The sequence below is a fragment of the Parambassis ranga genome, chromosome 6, assembly GCF_900634625.1.
Source record: "Parambassis ranga chromosome 6, fParRan2.1, whole genome shotgun sequence".
NCBI classification, from domain to species: Eukaryota; Metazoa; Chordata; class Actinopteri; family Ambassidae; genus Parambassis; species Parambassis ranga.
This window is the reverse complement of record NC_041027.1, coordinates 15686779-15701457: the sequence shown is the minus strand read 5'-3', so window position 1 is coordinate 15701457 and position 14679 is coordinate 15686779. Positions and strand designations below refer to the sequence as shown.

Sequence of the window (14679 nt, the reverse complement as noted above, 5' to 3'; positions counted from 1 at the left end):
AGGACTGCAAAGAGTGAAACATTTGAGGATACGCTGGGAACATTTTTGGTGCTGTTTGGATCATGACAAAGACAGAAGCAGAAGAAGAAGAAGAAGAAGAAGAAGAAGAAGAAGAAGAAGAAGAAGAAGAAGAAGAAGAAGAAGCAGAAGCAGACAGAGACATGTTAGACAGACAGAGAGACAGAGACAGATGTTAGACAGACAGACAGATGTTAGACAGACAGACAGAGAGAGACAGAGAGAGACAGAGACAGATGTTAGACAGACAGAGAGAGACAGAGACAGATGTTAGACAGACAGAGACAGATGTTAGAAAGACAGAGAGAGACAGAGACAGATGTTAGACAGAGAGACAGAGAGACAGAGACAGATGTTAGACAGAGAGACAGAGAGAGACAGAGACAGATGTTAGACAGACAGAGAGAGACAGAGACAGATGTTAGACAGACAGAGAGAGACAGAGACAGATGTTAGACAGACAGAGAGAGACAGAGACAGATGTTAGAGAGAGACAGAGACAGATGTTAGACAGGCACACAGACAGACACAGACGTTAGACACATAGACAGACAGAGAGACACACAGACAGAGACAGATGTTAGACAGACAGACAGATGTTAGACAGACAGGTGGTGAAATGATTCATGGAAGCTGCAGAAGCTGAAGGCGTCACGAGGAGCGGGAGCAGCGGCGCCTCTTCTGGAGCAGAAGTTTGTCAGAGCGACGCCGTCAGCCGACCCGTTGACGGTTAACCACAGCGCAGTCAGAGGTGAGTGCTTACACCTTGTGTCTGCAGCTCCACCTGAGTGTGAGCGCAGACTACTGCCCCCTGCTGGCGTGGAGCTGCAGACACAGGAGACGTGAGGCGTCCCACTCGGAGCAGTTCGGTGTCTCTGAGCTCAAAGACGCCTCGTGCTGAGCGCTGTTTGTTCTGACTTGAGAAGCTCTGGTCACCGCCGCCATCGAGGACGATCAGCTGACGGGCAGCGGCACTAACGAAGCGGCAGATAGATTCAGAAGCTGGTACTAAAAGGCAGCCATTGGTGGAATCAGCTGGTTAGTGGTGCTCAGGGCTGAGAGGGGAGTTTGCTGAAGAAGTTAGTCACTCAGAAGCAGGAGGAGGAGAAAGAGGAGGAGGCGGAGGCGGGGAGTCTGCTGGTCTGAAAGCAGGAGGTGGAGGCTGAGAGGAGATGACAGAAGCACCGTTATACACTCTGAGGAAGGCGTCTCATTTTCAGCCATCACAGTGACACACACTGCTGGATGTGCTGAAAAGGCTCCGCCCATTTACAGCGTGTCAGGAGTGTATCGCTGTGAGTCAGGCAGCCAGAGCCAGCCATGCATTTTCATTGGTCAGAGTCACAGGAAGTCATCTCTGCCAAAAGATCACGGCCTGACAGCAGCTCTGATCTTTGTTCAGATGACTTCAAACAGACCGAGGACCCCTCGGACAGACCGAGGACGCCTCGGGCAGGCCGAGGACGCCTCGGACAGACCTCGGACCCCTCGGACAGGCCGAGGACGCCTCGGACAGGCCGAGGACACTTCAGACACACAGCTTCAGTGTATATTCTGGAGTACACAGACTCACTCAGGAGAACCCACACGATCAGACCTGCACTCAGTCACTTCATCAGGTCCACCTGTCCAACCAGGCCTTTGGTCAGTCAGAGGGCAGCATGCAGACATGGTGACATGAGCTGCTGAAGTTCATGAGGAGCATCAGGGTGTGGAGGAGAGGTGGTCTCTGTGACTGACCATGGCATGGTTGTTGAGGAGCATCTGGAGGACAACCAACTGTACCCCTTACAAAGTGTGGGACCTAAAACAGAACCTTGGTCCATTCTACAGCGTGAACATGACAGTAAGTCCACTGCACCCAAACCCAGTCCAGCAGAGCAGCAGCAGTCACCTCATGGATGCTAACATGGAGGAGAAGGTGAGGACGGACTGCAGCCGCCTGCCGGCTCTGTGACACCCAGAGTGAAGCTGCTCCACCCTGACTGCAGGCTGACCTGATGAAGCTGTGTGTGAGGGGTCAGGCTGTGGTCTGAAGTGGTCCTCAGAGGTGGAGCAGAGACTACACACACGTTCAGAGGAAAGAGAGAAGAAGAGGACAGAGGAGCCACACTGCTGGAAGCACACATGCACGGTCAGAACTGCGTGTTATTATCATGTGTTTGAATCTGATCAATAACCGGGAACCGATTAACCTGTCAAACCCAATTAAGACCCAGTGCCCCGCCCAGTCTGACAAATCTGCTTTATCTGTGATCAATACACTTATCAGAGGGGACATTCCTTCATCATGCTGTATAAACAGTGACACAAACAGCTCCGTGCTCCCTGAACGCCACTTCTGTACTCTGTGGCTGTGTCTGCTCTGACTACCGGACGGCCCTCTAACGGATCAATGAGTCTGATTGGTTCTGTATGGGTGCACACAGTCGGGTCTGACTGAGAGAGGAGGTGCAGAGGGGTGAGGGACAGACTGAGAGAGAGACTGAGAGTCAGCTAGGGTGGGCTACACTTTACCATCGGACTGATCCGGGATTACTGCGTTATCATCGGCAAAGCAGCGTGTGCCTGAAATGTTACCGTAGTCAAATATGGGCCCTTCCAGCAAAGTCACAATATCCAACCGATTGATCTTTGTCAGCACCGCCGTGAGAGCATCCGCTGCAGAGAGACACACACAGGTCAGTCAGACACACACAGACACACACACAGAGACACACACAGGTCAGTCAGACACACACAGACACACACACAGAGACACACACAGGTCAGTCAGACACACACAGACACACACACACAGAGACACACACAGGTCAGTCAGACACACACAGACACACACACACAGAGACACACACAGGTCAGTCAGACACACACAGACACACACACACAGAGACACACACAGACACACACAGACACACACACACAGAGACACACACAGGTCAGTCAGACACACACACAGACACACACACACAGAGACACACACAGGTCAGTCAGACACACACAGACACACACACACACAGGTCAGTCAGACACACACAGACACACACACACAGGTCAGTCAGACACACACACAGGTCAGTCAGACACACACAGACACACACACACAGGTCAGTCAGACACACACAGACACACACACAGAGACACACACAGGTCAGTCAGACACACACAGACACACACACAGAGACACACACAGGTCAGTCAGACACACACAGACACACACACACAGAGACACACACAGGTCAGTCAGACACACACACAGACACACACACACAGGTCAGTCAGACACACACAGACACACACACACAGGTCAGTCAGACACACACAGACACACACACACAGGTCAGTCAGACACACACAGACACACACACACAGGTCAGTCAGACACACACACAGAGACACACACAGGTCAGTCAGACACACATAGACACACACACACAGGTCAGTCAGACACACACACAGAGACACACACAGGTCAGTCAGACACACATAGACACACACACACAGGTCAGTCAGACACACACACACAGGTCAGTCAGACACACACACAGACACACACACACAGGTCAGTCAGACACACACACAGACACACACACAGGTCAGTCAGACACACACACAGACACACACACACAGGTCAGTCAGACACACACAGACACACACACACAGGTCAGTCAGACACACACACAGAGACACACACAGGTCAGTCAGACACACACACAGACACACACACACAGGTCAGTCAGACACAGAGACACACACACACAGGTCAGTCAGACACACACAGACACACACACACAGAGACACACACACACAGACACACAGGTCAGTCACACACAGACACACACACAGACACACACAGAGGTCAGTCACACACAGACACAGACACACACAGGTCAGTCAGACACACACACACAGACACACACACAGGTCAGTCAGACACACACACACACAGACACACACACACGCACACAGGTCAGTCAGACACAGACACACACAGACACACAGGTCAGTCAGACACAGACACACACAGACACACACAGACACACACAGGTCAGTCAGACACACACACAGACACACAGGTCAGTCACACACAGAGGTCAGTCAGACACAGACACACACACAGACACACAGGTCAGTCACACACAGAGGTCAGTCAGACACAGACACACACACAGACACACAGGTCAGTCAGACACACACACAGACACACAGGTCAGTCACACACAGAGGTCAGTCAGACACAGACACACACACAGCTTACTGGTGGCGTTCTTGCCGTCCCTGTGCACCCACTTCTTTAGCAGCATGAAGCTCTGTGCTGTCAGAGAGTTGGGGTTCTCTACTCGAATGAAGTTGATCTCTTCCACAGAGAAGTCCAGCTCCCGGGCCAGCTCTGAAACACCGAGCAGCACAAACAACACGGTTCAGAGGGTGATGCTGGAGGCAGCCTGCACTTCCACCAGTGTCCACTTGATGGCTCCAACAGCAAGTCAGTCCCCGCAGCCCTCCGTGTTAACACAGCCGGGTACATTTAGCAAAACAAGAAGAATGCACACAGCCACTGCTGCTAACTCACAAACCCTCACATGTAATAAGTCAGAGAATGGATCATTCTGATCATCAGAGGGGACAGACCATCATGTGACTGCTGCTGGAGGACAGAGCGTTCAGTCTGCAACATTAAATATGGATCAGATCCCTGAGCTGAGCCTGGGTCCATGCTGCAGTGCAGGTGGTCACTGCAGAGGCCACACCCTGATCTCTGCCTGACTCATGTGTCCTGCACACAGAGACAACGCCGACTGCAGAGCCCCCCCCCCACATGTCCAGCAGGACGCGTCTGTCCCACTCAGAAACAACAGAATGATTTATGATGATGATGATGTGACCGCTGCAGCCCTCTTCAACATTTAATAAAAATGTCCAGCAGAGGGCATCAAACACTGGGAAGGTGTGAGGAGGACGAGCTGCGTGAGACTCACCGGTCCAGCTGAGGCCGAGGTGATCGGCCACGATGGCCATGCGGACGTCTGTCCTCTCACAGGGACTCTGAGGGCCTGTGTGAGGAGGCAGTGAAGGGCAGGACACACACCGTTAACACCACATCATGGCAAACACTCAACAGCAACAGCTGAAGACAGACGTTTGTGTGGGACTGTGAACTGAAGGTGTGTCTCTGACATGGCTGTGTCACCACCAGGCCTCTGCCTGTTCATTACACAGAGTTTTGGTGCTGAAACAAACATGAAGACCAACTTTAGCTCACCGTCTCACAACACTCACACTCCACACACTTCCAGCAGCTTCTTCTGGCCAGACACTCCTCCACTGTGAGCTTCACACACTGACGCAGATGACTGAGGGCGTTTCTGCACTGAGGAGGAACCCTGTGCTGGTCCTGAACCTGGGCTTATTCCTCCTCTAAGTACACTCCTGCACATTGTGCGTGCAGCTGATATAAATGCTGTATATACACACATGCAGGCGACTGACCGACACTCAGAAACCACTAAATGAGAGTCGTGCAACCCCGTCATCCTCACGTGCAACTTAACTTTCTGCATGTGAGTCTGTTATCGCTCGGCTCAACGGGGGAGCATGTAACTGAGAAAATCATCTGTTTATTCAATAAGTATAAAAATGAGAACTTTGCAGGATTCTACGACAGGACACGGAGCGATCATGGAGCAGAAAAGGTGGAGGAACTGTGAGGCCAGAAAAGACCGAGGTCACATTTTCACATTGATTACATTGATTACTAGTATTAGTTTTATTAACAGGAGCTTTTAACCCGTCACTCCACATCCAGGCAACATTCTCTCACTGCTGAAAACAATTCGTGGCTCCAACCAGAAATCAGAAGTATTCCAGCTGCAGCGAGGGGACCTGAGAGGACACACGTCCTGCAGCGGACACTCACATGACTGACAGGATGAGCCGATGGATTGTTTTCACAGCTAAGAGCCACCAAACCAGGCAGGCAGACCGAACACACACCCGCACTACGCTAAGGCTCGCTCAGCTCTAAGGTGGAGGTGAGTTGTGCGGTGTGGTGAGGTGCAACGAGAACCTGACGTCCACAGCAAGAGAACGGAGGACGTGTGTGACTGTCTGCTCTGCAGCAGCCGGCAGCTGTGCTTCAGCTCAGGCGTCCTCTCCTAAACGTGCTGCTGGCAGCTTGTCGATGACTCTGGTGTCCTACCTCTCAGTCTAAATCCAACAACACACAACACAGAAACAGGACTGACAGGAAGAGGAGACGGCTACACTCACGACACGTCACAGAGCACCACCACAGCTGCATGCATCTGCAGAGAAGGTCGAGTACAACAAGGGTTTAGAAAGAGTTTACAAACTAGTCTCATCCTCCGTGACAGGACCCGTGATTGGTTGACCACCCTGACTCCCTTCCTTCTTCTGCTCCTTCCCTCCAAGTGTCCGCCTACTCTTCCTCCTGCTCCTCCTCATCCTCTCCCTGCTGGCCTGCTCACCCTCAGCTCTAGCGGTTGGTGTTGATGTGGTGGTGCAGGTGGAGGTGGAGGTGCGTGAAGGGCAGGATGAAGTGTTCCTGGTATTGCTGCGGCTGTCCTCGTCCTCAGTGGGCCGTGTCCTGGGTGCCTGCCTACTGATGGACCTGTTAGAGAGCTCTGACCTCCGCCCTGTCTCATGTGTGGTGCAGTTACCCGCCTGCTTCCTGTACCTGCTCCTGGTCGGCTGTTTGCTGCCTGTCTGACTGCTGCTAGCTGCAGACTTGCTGACCTGCCTCTGCTCCTGAGAACATGAGGTGTGTTTAATGGCTTTCCTCACTGGGATTCTAGACACTGGACAACCTGCGGAGGACTCCAGTCTTTCCCTGAACGTCTGTCTGTCATGTCTCCCTGCTCTGTACTTATCTTGTGCTTTTCTTGCGCCGTCTTCTACTATTGCTCGGCTCTGACTGCATAGTTTGGGGTTGGGAACTCTCAGTGGTAACCTGGACCTGAATGTCTGGCCTTTGACCTCTTTGGTGTCTTTGTTTATTGCTACATTAGGAAACGTCCTGCTGCTGTCCTCTGACTGGCCTAGGGAGGCTTCTATCCTGCTGACCTTCTGCAGAGCCGGTCCTGAAGAGGACAGCCTGTCTGAATGGAAGGCAGGGACGCTGCTACTGGGCTGTGATGGTGCAGAATAAGCTGTGCTGTGGTCCCCCTGTTCACATGTACCTGAACTGATTCTGTCATGTAAATAATAATCCCTGATGCATGATGGTCCGTCATTCAAACGGTGATTTGTCGTGTCTGATGCGTTAACATTAACACAGTCTGAGGTTCTTACAGCTGTTCCTGAGGTTCTGTCTTCAGAGGGATGGAAGGTGCTTCTGCTGTTTGAGGCTTCAGAGCTTTTATCAGGGGACAGCTTGAAGCCTGATCTAAAGGTGGAGAATGTGGGCTCAGTGTTGGAGTCCCTGCATGTGCTGTACCTGCCAGCCACATGCGATATGTCTAACTGGACAGTGGTGGTCTGAATGGAGACATGTGGGACTGATAAGGTGTCTGTGGGATTAAACTGATCACCGTGCTGTGCGGAGGCGTCAGCCTCCAGGTCTCCGACCCTGTACCTGCCTGCTGCGTAGTAATGCTCACCAATCTGAAAAAACTGGAGCCTCTCCTCCACCATGTCCCTCTTGCTCATGTCAATCGCCCCACTGCGTGTCATCTCAAACATCTTCCCTTCATGGAAGGGGAATGGGTTGGGCTCGCTCGTCGGCGTGCTATCGTCCGTTGGAGTTTGGGCTTGGGTAGTGTCTGGTGTCGTGGCCTGAGACTGGTCATCCACCGCCAGTCCAAAAGGCTTCGGCTCACCATTGCTTCCCCGCGTCCCACCCATGTCAACGACGTCTTCTTCCCCACCTTTACTGGGCCATGGGTCAAAGTCCAGGCCTTTAGTGGCAACAGTCTTAAAAGTGGAGTTAAACTCCTCTTCTAGCTTATAACTAAAGTACGTGTCTGAGAAGCCCTCTTTGTCTGACTGTCTCTGGTCCTGACTCTTAGCGCCATCTCTGCTAGCACTGTCAGCACTGTTCCCTCCATTTGAGGGACTGTCTTTTTGACATTCCTCTGGAGTTTTCTCCTCTTCGATGACTTCCAGTTTGGTCTGTGTAAAAGAGCGGTCCGTGGACCTGAACGTGTCCGTCGCCCAGACGTCCCTGCGGCTGTCTGGAAGACCAAAGAGCCGCAGGTCGGCCTGCTCGCACAGGCCGTCGTCCTCATCCTGGAGTTCATATCCGTCAAGGGAGTCTATCTCCGTAGCGTCCGTGTCATGAGAAAACTCTGCCGTTGTGGCGATGGAACAGTCTGTGATGGACTGGTCGTTTCCATTTTGTTCGTATTCACACTCCTCTCCTTTGCCATTGGAGCCTTTGGAGCCATTACTGGAACCATTGGAACCGTGGCCGTCCTTATTGTTTCCATTTTTGTCGTGTTTTTTGGATTTCTTTTCTCTCTCGTTGTTCTTCTCCTCCTCCTCTGGAACTTTGGAAGTGAATTTCTTACATGGAATGGGTTGGAAGATGGACTCCTCCTCCTCGTCGTCAGCATGTGACTGACTGTCATCAGTCCCAGGGGCCACCGGGGAGGGGGGATGAATACGTATAATGGGCTCAGTGAGCAGATGCTTGTCATGCTCTTCCTGTAAATTCACCTCCATCATTTCTGTCTCTGTCTCTGAGGAAGCACAGGAGCCTTTCCTCTCTGGATCTGACATGTCTGAAGCCGAGTCCAGAGGAGGGGGCGGCGGGAACTCGATGTAAGCTATGCCTTTGTCTTTGGAGACCTCTGGCCTCTCCTGCCCTGCTACTTCATCCTGTATGTCAGCAGCTGTGTCTCTCTGGTTCAATTGATCGGTTACTTTCTGTTGATTGTCAATCAGTTGTGTCTCTTCCTTATTAGCATTAGCTATGTCTGCTTCAGTGTCATGGACCCTAGTTTTGCTTTCTGCCTCTTTAAAAGAGAAAACCCCCCTGCCCTGATCATCCTCCTCTGACTCCTCTGACACCTCCATGATGGGGCTGGGTTTCCCCGGCAGGAATCCCATGAAGCCTTCGGGAGTCCTGGACGTGAGGTCGTAGCTGACCTCCTCAGAGCTGGGGGTGTCTGGCGTGAGTGGGCTTTTCCCTGAGCTGTCTATGAAAGAAACCTGCTCTAGTGTGTCGTCATCGGGGCTGATTGGGCTGAGCGCCGAGCTGGATTTCTGTTTGACGGAGTACAGAGCTCCCTTGGCTTCCCTCTCTGCCTGCCTGCCAACTTGAACACTGACATAAACGGGCAGCGTTTTGATGCCCTTGAAGTTCTCTTTGGTTGTTGTGGGTGCTGGAGGGGTCAGGACTTTGTCCAGCATGTCTCTGGGGCTGGGGAGGTTGTTGGAGTTGGAATCTTTGGGTGCATTATCTAGAATTTCAAAGGTTAGGTCTGTCTTTGTTGGGGCCGTGTCAGGACTCTGTGTCCTGGGTTTAGGTGCTGTTGGTATCTGTGAAGGTTTACTGGATTTCTTTGTGAGGTCACTGTCTGGGGAGGGGGGAGCAGTTTTAACAGGAATGTGAGATTCAGTCTTTTTTCTGAGGTTTTTGTTCAGCGGCTCCTCTCCGTCTTTTTTGGGCTCCTCAGCTGTGGGTTCTGTGGAGGCAGGCTCGCCTCTGGTGGCTTGTTTTGGAGCATCCCTGTCCTTCTCTACCAGCCTGACAGCATGATGGGCTGTTTGAACTTTATTGCTTTCTTTGGTGTCCTGAGTAAGACTGGAAGGAAGATCCTTCTTCTCTTTAGGAGCGGCTCTGTCAGGTTTGGGGTCAGTGATCTGCAGCGAGGCCTGCGGCCTGTTTCTGTGCAGCTTGTCTGCTCTGGCTGCTGGAGCAGCTCTATCTGTGTCCTTCTGGACATGATCTTTGGGGCTTTCTTCTTCTGCTGGCTTCGATGCAAAGAACTGATAAATGGGTAGTTTGCTCTCCTGTATCTTTTTAATGGAAGGTTTGGGCTGCACCGGAGGAGGAACTTTGGTGGGACTGGACTGGCTCTGACTGACTCTCTGAGCCTCCGATTCAAACTTCATCCTCACTGCACTGACTTTGGAGGTGGACCTGACATGACCCGGAGAGGAGGGTTCAGACTCGCTGCCATGCACTTGTTTCTTGGTTTTCTCCTCACTGCTCTGTGACAGCACGCCTCTCTGCGGGCTGCTTGGTAAGCTGCAGCTTTTCTTTTCAGCTGCTGAGCTACTGACGAACACTTTACTACCTGAAGGCTCCCTGAGCTTACTCCTACTGAACCCCTCCTCTCCGGTTTTGGCTTTCTGGGGTGTTTTCTCAGGGCTGCTGCACACCGAGCTGGGCCAGGACCTGGGCTCCTTTAGCTCCCGTCTGATGGGCTTTTTCTCGGGGGACTGCAGCTCATCTGTGAGCTTTTCTGTTTTGTCACGGAAGAACTGTGACACCTCACTGAGCTTCTCCTCCGCCTCCTTCACAGTCTGCTCCACCCTGTCCTCATAGAGCAGCTTCTCCCTGCTCCTGTCGTGTTTATCTTCGGTGAATCGCATCCACACCGCGTGTTTTGGGCTGCCCTGGTCTGTGGAGTAATGCAGCACTGTTACCTTATCGAACTGAGACGGTTCCTCCCTGTGCAGGAATTTACCAGACTTAGGAGAACCATCTTTTGATGGTTTTGATGCAAACTCTCTTCTGGGGCTCCCGTGCTGCTGACTGTCGCTCTCAGCACTGCAACTCTCCTCAGAAGCCAGCTGCCGGGTTTTGTCAGCGTCCTCTGTGTCATAGTGAGACTGCGCTGACGTATCAAGCTTCTCAGAGAGAAGCATCTTCTCAGCAAACCTGTAGGACTCACCTCGGACCTCTGAGAGCTCGTCATCATAGTACTCTATGGAGTGCTGGCTCAGTAGTTTCAGAGCTTTATACGAATCATCTGCTATTAGTTGGGCAGAACTCGGGCGGCTGTCCTCCTCCTGTGACACAGGGGTATTAACACGTGATGTTTCTAGGAAGGAGGGCAGGGATTCCTCGGCCGTGAGCTCCTCTTCCTCCTGCTGGGCCTCGTCGTAATCCAGAAGCTCCCTTATCCCGCGGTCGCCTTTGTAGACGTAGAGCTCGGGGTGCTTCTTGCCCTCCCTGATGATGACCTCCGTTGGCTCTGCCGTGCTGTGGCCCTTTTCTATATGGACCTCTATTATCCGCTCCACTTTGGGTTTGGATTTAACGTCCCTGTCAAGAAAGCGAGGGGTCAGCTCATCACCTTTCACCGAGTCCTGGCTCGCTTTGTGCTCAAAGAGTCCAGCCAGTTCTTTAGACGGGTCCCTGCCTGACTGGAAAGCTTTCATGAGGTCCCTGACAGACATGGCTTCCTCTATCAGCTCTGCACCGTCGGTCAGCTGAGGCTTGTGATAAAGCATTCTGGTGGTAGTGGTGATCTGCGTCTCCTCTTTAAGACACATGCTCATGGCGTCCTCCTCCTTCATCTGCAGGGCTGTCATGGAGCTGGCTGAAGCTGCTTCTGGCTCTGCAGTGGGCAGAGCAGCAGCAGCAGCCTCCCCCAAGAGTCCAGGCTCACAGGTGTCCTCACAGCTCCTTATGTGGACCACTTCGGTCCTGGTCTCAGTCACACTGGGGGGGATGGGTGAGTCTGTGAACAGAGGCTTTGGCCCCGTGCTCTCTGCACTTTGAGGAGCAGAGGGAGTCTTTTCACTCCTGGTCTCGAATCCACTGTCTGACAGCGGGCTCTTATCCTGCTCATGGGACAGGTCCTCTGGAGACTCCAGAATGGTGTCTGAACCCTGGTAGGACTCAGCCAGTTTGCTGAGGTCCTTCTCTGAGGGAGACCTGAGCATGCCGGAGACAGGCGGCGGCATCTTCAGCTTGTGCTCCTGTATGGACATGGATGGTTTCAGAACACGCTTCTGTTTCTCCTCCCCCCCCTTCACCTCCTCCTCATACCTACATTTCAGCTCGGCCATTTTGGACAGAGAGCTGGCACCAATGTCATTTGTTAGAAGCTCTACGACTTTAGCCAGCTCCAGCTCCTTGCTAGACATGGCCTGGTGCTTCAGGAGGAGACTGTTCTCATCCATGGGGGGGTAATAGTCTGACAGGACACTTCTCTGAGCCTCCTCAATCTCATCTTTGGAAAACTCCTCCCACTCGTCCTCCGAGGCCCTCTCCTTACCTGCTTTTCCCTTACCTTCGCTCAGGATGTCTTTCTGTAGGATCTGACTGACTTTGACTAAATCCTCCTTCACTTTCTCCACCAGGGTAAACGGCTCCTCGTCCTCCATCTTGGTCTCTTTAGGGGTGCCTGTGTGTGACGTTTGGACCGTTTTAGCTGCTGTTTGTGTGTCTGTCTGCAGGATGGCCGTCATCCTGATCAGGTCTTCTTTCATATCTGCTACATCTCTGAGTATCTCCTGGTTGGAGGCTGCGGTTGGGTGAATGATGGGTGGTGTAATAAATGGAGGGGATTTTAACTGGGACTTTAACTTTGTTGCAGTAACACAGGAAGACAAAGAGGAGGAGGTGGATGAGGCTCGAGGGGGGTCCGGAAGTGCCATTTTGAGAGAGCCGGGCCCGGGTTTGACAGGGGTCTCTGGGATGACGTTGAGCAGAGAATAAACGGGCACAGTCATCGAATTCGATGAGGCCACAGAACTCGGGGGGGCAGCAGCAGATCTCAGAGAACCGTAAGCAGAGCTGGCTGCTGCAGATCTGCGTGAGGACAGTGTTTTCAGAGTGCCGTAGCCCGAGACAGAACACGAGTCTATAGCTTCGTTGATGGCCGCACTGACACCAGAGGTCGCTGCCTGGGTCGTGGCCTGGATCCTCTCCTGAAGGCTGCTGCTCCTCTCTGAGAAGATTCGTGAGGAAGGTGAGGATGGCGTGGAGGAGGAGGATGGATATTTAACAGGTGAGACTGATCCGTTCATCATGGACAGCTCTGATGAAGCCATGGTGGTCTGGCCCGTCGAGGAGAGAGACGAGAGGGACGACCTCCCTCCCCGCGAGGCCAGCGTCGAATCTACAGAAGTTTTCAAAGAAGACAGACTGGAGATGTTCTTAACAGGAGGGAGGGTGGGGGCGTCTGTCACCACCGTGGACCCCAGGCCCGCTTTAAAGGCCAGATTAGCATTGTACAAGTACGGTATCTTTGCTGATGCTGCAGCAGGAAGAGGGGGGGAAGACCTCTCTGGCACAGAGCCATTGGGTATGGAGTGAAGAGGAGGAGTCCGTGAAGTGTATGCTGAGGCGAAGCTTTTGATGGAGGCCGGATCTGTGGCTGGTTTACATGGGCTGGCCGAGGACTGGACGGGGTACTGGCCCTGCTGCACGACAGTTTTAATGGGTGATGGCATAGTCCTGTATGACCTGAGGGGAGATGGTGGCGCCGTGTCACTGACTGATTTAACTGGGGATGACAGAGCAGGGGGCGGGGGCGGCGCTCCCAGGGTGGCTTTGATACTTGTAGGGCATGCGGGGGATGGGGCTGAGAGGGGCCAGGGGGATCTCAGTGGAGAAGCAGCTGGTGAGCCTGCCGGTGAATCGGAAGAGGCGAAGGAACCCCCCACTCCGACGGGCCTTGCTTGGCCAGGGACGGTAATAGGAGCAGTCGACCATGGTGGGTAAGGTCTGGCTGGAAAGACAGGTTTGTGAGGGTAACCAGCAGGCAGTGTTCTTGCTGCTGCACTTCGCTCAACGGCCGTTTCTTCAGGAGAAGGTGCAGAAAAACGATGAAGAAGGAATGGCAGAAAAATAAGCAAAGAAACAGAAAATGATGGAAAAACAAGAAATAAACGTGAAAGAAGAGAAGACCAGAGGAGGAAGAGTTGGTCAGTGATGCAGTCCCAGCATTAAGGAAGGAAACAGCAGATTTATGTGCTGATGTAAGATCAATACTGGCTGAAGATGGAGGTATAAAACAAACAGTGTTCCTGTGTGGTTCAGGACGGGGAGATGAGTCAAACAGCAACAAGGTAAACTGAAGGAAGCACACAGCAGCAAAGGAAAAGAAAAGAACAGAGACATGGCAGGACCAACGCAGCAGGATCAACACACACACCACTTCTCTCATGGATGGTCTGATCCGAAGGATCAATAACAGTGCCTTTTATCTGTTTGGTCCAAAAGTTACAGAATCTTTCCTCAAATTTAGACACCATGGTTCGACAGAGCCAAGGGCTGCCGAGGTTTCCTCCAAAAAAACAAAACAAACGGACAAAATGTGCTCTGAAGCTCCAGCTCATTTTGTCATGCAGCACAACACTGGTGACAGGCAGAGTGTGTGAGCAAATGAAAGACCTGAAGGAAAGCCAAACCTGCCACATGCAGCTGCTGCAGCACCACCAGGCCGGTGGGCCCGGCGGATCCCGCCAGAGCCCGCCAGGCAGAATCCGGCAGAGCCTGGCTGAGCCCGGCGGAGCCCGCCAGAGCCTGCCAAGCGGAGTCCGGCAGAGCCCGCCAGGCGGAATCCGGCAGAGCCTGCCAAGCGGAGTCCGGCGGAGCCCGCCAGAGCCCGCCAGGCGGAGTCCAGCAGAGCCCGCCAGGCGGAGTCTGGCAGAGCCTGGCTGAGCCCGGCGGAGCCCGCCAGGCGGAGCCAGGCAGAGCCCACCAGGAGAATTCCACCAGGCGGTGCCCGGCGCTCC

The 14679-nt window shown here is 53.0% G+C and overlaps 1 pseudogene; it reads right to left on the bottom strand.

The window, feature by feature from the left end:
- LOC114437864 (ankyrin-3-like) overlaps positions 1–14679 on the bottom strand; it is a 39376-nt pseudogene that overhangs the window by 4391 nt on the left and 20306 nt on the right.